Source organism: Sander lucioperca, chromosome 13 (genome assembly GCF_008315115.2).
Source record: "Sander lucioperca isolate FBNREF2018 chromosome 13, SLUC_FBN_1.2, whole genome shotgun sequence".
Classification (NCBI taxonomy): Eukaryota; Metazoa; Chordata; class Actinopteri; order Perciformes; family Percidae; genus Sander; species Sander lucioperca.
In genome coordinates this window covers 36,013,554-36,018,553 of record NC_050185.1, presented here as the reverse complement: position 1 = coordinate 36,018,553, position 5,000 = coordinate 36,013,554, and the positions used below count along the sequence as shown (strand labels likewise).

The following is a 5,000-nucleotide window of genomic DNA, read 5'->3' as shown; positions in this document are numbered from 1 at the left end:
ACTAGCACCACTGACTGTAGAACTAGCACCACTGACTTTAGACTAGCACCCTGACTTAGACTAGCCCACTGACTTTAGACTAGCACCACTGACTTAGACTAGCACCACTGACTTTAGACTAGCACCACTGACTTAACTACGACTTAGACTAGCACACTGACTTTAGACTACCCACTGACTAGACTAGCACCACTGACTTTAGACTAGCACACTGACTTTAGACTAGCACACTGACTGTAGACTAGCACCACTGTACTTTAGACTAGCCACCCGGCTTAGACTAGCCCACTGACTGTAGACTAGCACCACTGACGTTTAGCCTAGCCTCCACTGCCTGTAGACTAGCACGCACTGACTGTAGATACACCACTGACTGTAGACTAGCACCACTGACGGTAGCACACTGACTTTAGACTAGCACCACTGACTGTAGACTAGCACCACTGACTGTAATCACCACTGACTTTAGACTACACCACTGACTTTAGACTAGCACCCTGACTGTAGACTAGCACCACTGACTAGACTACTCGCCAACAGAGCCCAAACAACCCGGATCCCCAATTATAGAGATTCTGATTAGCACAGGACGAATATGATCATAGTGTTACTGTTTCTGCACTACAATGGTACAGTTACCACACTGCACATAGCTGTACATACTGTACATATCTGTCTATACGGTTCATACTGAATATCCATATTTATTCTGTTCTTCTTATAATATATTCTGTTATATACACTGCATATATCTATATCATTCTTATACTATTATAACGTTACTGCTGAATTGCACCTATCTGTACATGTTGTTCATACATTGTTCATATTACATAGCCATATGTATTCTGCTCTTATAATGTAACTGCTAATACACCATACACATTTTATATTACGCTAAACCACCCTCTGTAAACCAACTGTACACTACTGTCTACACTGCACTATATGTCTTGTCCTGTCTATACTTTGTATATCACATTGCACCTTTCTGCTCTTTTTGCACTTCTGGTTGGACGCAAACTGCATTTCGTTGTCGTACTTCAATTCAATTCAATTCAATTTTATTTATAGTATCAAATCATAACAAGAGTTATCTCGAGACACTTTACAGATAGAGTAGGTCTAGACCACACTCTATAAAGCCCCAGCAATTCCAATAGTTCCCCCAAGAGCAAGCATTAGCAGTGGCTATTGCGACAGTGGCGAGGAAAAACTCCCTTTTAGGAAGAAACCTCGGCAGACCCAGACTCTTGGTGGGCGGTGTCTGACGGTTGGGGTTATGACGGTACAGGATGTAGCGTGGCACAGCAGAGCATGGGTGGATGCGGTGGATGCGGCAGGACGTAGCCGGGCATTGCAGGGAATCGCAGAGCGTAGCAGGGTGTAGCAGGTCCATAGCCACAGCTGCACCCAAGACCCAGGTCTTGGTGTCGCCCTAATCCGAGGCGATGTTCTGGGCGAAGAAGAAACATAAGGACTCCGGGGAGTAAACTCCCCAGAGCTAGGTTAGTAACAAGCACTTCTGAGACAGGATGTGCATAAAAGGAAGAAGGAACAAAAGAAAAGAGCGTGTCATAAGAAGGAACTTCCTCGGCAGTCTAGAATTATAACAGCATAACTAGGAGAGGCACTATATTATTGATTATACGATAGGTAAATCTGATGACTGTAAAGAGAAGCAGAGAAAAGCGGTGGTGCTGTGTCTGCAGCTATACACCCTGCCCCGCCGGTCTAGGCGTTCACTGCAACTCCTCACTCCCTAACTATAAGCTTTATCAAAGAGGAGAGTTTTCAGTTTAGTCTTAAATGTAGCGACGGTGTCTGCCCCCCGAACCCAGACTGGGAGCTGGTTCCACAGGAGAGGAGCCTGATAGCTGAAGGCTCTGGCTCCCATTCTACTTTTAGAGACTCTAGGAACCACAAGTAACTCTGCATTCTGGGAGCGTAGTGCTCTAGTGGGACAATAAGGTACTAAGAGGTCCTCAAGATATGAAGGAGCTTGACCATTTAGAGCTTTATAGGTCAGAAGAAGGATTTTAAATTCAATCCTGGATTTTACAGGAAGCCAATGGAGAGAAGCTAATACAGGAGAAATGTGATCTCTTTTCTTAGTTCTTGTCAGAACACGCGCTGCAGCATTCTGGATCAGCTGGAGAGTCCTAAGGGTTTTATTTGAGCATCCTGATAATAAGGAATTACAATAGTCCAGCCTGGAAGTAACAAATGCATGGACTAGTTTTTCAGCATCGTTTTGAGACAGGATGTTCCTAATTTTAGCAATGTTACGAAGGTGAAAAAAGGCTGTTCTAGAGGTTTGTTTTAGATGGGCGTTAAAGGATAGATCCTGATCAAAAATAACTCCTAGATTTCTGACAGTAGTACTGGAGGCCAGGGCAATGCCATCCAGAGTAATTATATCTTCGGCTAATGAGGTTCGTAGGTGTTTCGGGCCCAGCACAATAACTTTGGTTTTGTTTGAGTTTAACATCAGGAAATTGTAGGCCATCCATGATTTTATATCTTTAATGCATGCTTGAAGTTTAGCTAGCTGGCTGGTTTTGTCTGGCTTGATTGACAGATATAATTGGATGTCATCCGCATAACAGTGAAAGTTAATTGAGTGTTTCCTAATAATATTGCCTAGAGGAAGTTGAGGAAGTACTTGTACTCTGCACAATGACAATAAAGTTGAATCTAATCTAATCTAAGAGCTGTCACAAAACCTCATTGGCAAGACCTTTGCTTAGAGGTCATTTTCAACGACAGTTAAGTTTAACACCAAAGACGACTACTTAAGATTACGAAAAAAAAAGATTATAGTTAGGATGCAGGGAATGAATACGCGTTTCTCTGGGAAGAGCTGTGTTTTACAACCCACCCCCCCGACCTCCTCGCTACGCTAATGCTTGATCGTCTACGTCCTTATATTGGTACCACTGACAATCAATTTGGCTTCAAAGCTAAGCTTGGTACTGATTTGTGTATCTATGCCTTGAAGGAGGCAACACAGAGGGGTACATAAGGCAGAATTCATCAGTGCTATTTGGGTTTATTGATGCTTCTAAGGCCTTTGACAGAGTCAAACATCATAAACTATTTGAAAAACTGAACTGTGGAATTTTCTTATCAGCATGTTAGCTTGGGTATATGATATGCGACGCTGCCTGTATATATCCTCATCATCAGATATCTGAGCTGTAATCTAGTGACCCAGGTATTTAATTTTATTAAATAAAACACAGCTCTTCCCAGAGAAACGCGTATTCATTCCCTGCATCCTAACCATAATCTTTTTCGTAATCTTTGGTCTTGCCAATGAGGTTTTGTGACAGCTCTTAGATTAGATTAGGTTCAACTTTATTGTCATTGTGCAGAGTACAAGTACAACGACAACGAAATGCAGTTTGCGTCCAACCAGAAGTGCAAAAAGAGCAGAAAAGTGCAATGTGATATACAAAGTATACAGTCGTGGCCAAAAGTTTTGAGAATTATATAAATATTGGAAATTGGAAAAGTTGCTGCTTAAGTTTTTATAATAGCAATTTGCATATACTCCAGAATGTTATGAACAGTGATCAGATGAATTGCATAGTCCTTCTTTGCCATGAAAATTCCACTGCATTTCATTGCTGTCATTAAAGGACCTGCTGAGATCATTTCAGTAATCGTCTTGTTAACTCAGGTGAGAATGTTGACGAGCACAAGGCTGGAGATCATTATGTCAGGCTGATTGGGTTAGAATGGCAGACTTGACATGTTAAAAGGATGGTGATGCTTGAAATCATTGTTCTTCCATTGTTAACCATGGTGACCTGCAAAGAAACGTGTGTAGCCATCATTGCGTTGCATAAAAATGGCTTCACAGGCAAGAATATTGTGGCTACTAAGATTGCACCTAAATTAACAATTTATAGGATTATCAAGAACTTCAAGGAAAGAGGTTCAATTCTTGTTAAGAAGGCTTCAGGGCGTCCAAGAAAGTCCAGCAAGCGCCAGGATCGTCTCCTAAAGAGGATTCAGCTGCGGGATCGGAGTGCCACCAGCGCAGAGCTTGCTCAGGAATGGCAGCAGGCAGGTGTGAGCACATCTGCACGCACAGTGAGGCGAAGACTTTTGGAAGATGGCCTGGTGTCAAGAAGGGCAGCAAAGAAGCCACTTCTCTCAAAAAAAAACATCAGGGACAGATTGATGTTCTGCAGAAAGTATGGTGAATGGACTGCTGAGGACTGGGGCAAAGTCATATTCTCCGATGAAGCCTGTTTCCGATTGTTTGGGGCATCTGGAAAAAGGCTTGTCCAGAGAAGAAAAGGTGAGCGCTATCATCAGTCCTGTGTCATGCCAACAGTAAAGCATCCTGAGACCATTCATGTGTGGGGTTGCTTCTCATCCAAGGGAGTGGGCTCACTTACAATTTTGCCCAAAAACACAGCCATGAATAAAGAATGGTACCAAAACACCCTCCAACAGCAACTTCTTCCAACAATCCAACAACAGTTTGGTGAAGAACAATGCATTTTCCAGCACGATGGAGCACCGTGCCATAAGGCAAAAGTGATAACTAAGTGGCTCGAGGACCAAAACGTTGAAATTTTGGGTCCATGGCCTGGAAACTCCCCAGATCTTAATCCCATTGAGAACTTGTGGTCAATCCTCAAGAGGCGGGTGGACAAACAAAAACCCACTAATTCTGACAAACTCCAAGAAGTGATTATGAAAGAATGGGTTCCTATCAGTCAGGATTTGGCCCAGAAGTTGATTGAGAGCATGCCCAGTCGAATTGCAGAGGTCCTGAAAAAGAAGGGCCAACACTGCAAATACTGACTCTTTGCATAAATGTCATGTAATTGTCAATAAAAGCCTTTGAAACGTATAAAGTGCTTGTAATTATATTTCAGTACATCACAGAAACAACTGAAAAAAAGATCTAAAAGTAGTTTAGCAGCAAACTTTGTGAAAACTAATATTTGTGTCATTCTCAAAACTTTTGGCCACGACTG

The 5,000-nt window shown here is 42.5% G+C and overlaps 2 protein-coding genes and 1 long non-coding RNA gene across 3 annotated transcripts in view; 1 reads left to right on the top strand and 2 right to left on the bottom strand.

Annotated features, from left to right (window-relative positions):
- LOC116036424 (bromodomain-containing protein DDB_G0280777-like) overlaps positions 1-5,000 on the top strand; it is a 1,700,590-nt gene that overhangs the window by 946,419 nt on the left and 749,171 nt on the right. The gene's annotated exons all lie outside the window — the stretch shown is intronic.
- LOC116036425 (C1q-related factor-like) overlaps positions 1-5,000 on the bottom strand; it is a 680,685-nt gene that overhangs the window by 9,315 nt on the left and 666,370 nt on the right. The gene's annotated exons all lie outside the window — the stretch shown is intronic.
- LOC118496570 overlaps positions 4,281-5,000 on the bottom strand; it is a 6,533-nt gene continuing 5,813 nt past the window's right edge. The window contains exon 3 of the long non-coding RNA XR_004899161.1: positions 4,281-4,293. This is a non-coding gene — a long non-coding RNA (uncharacterized LOC118496570). The remainder of the gene's footprint in view (positions 4,294-5,000) is intronic.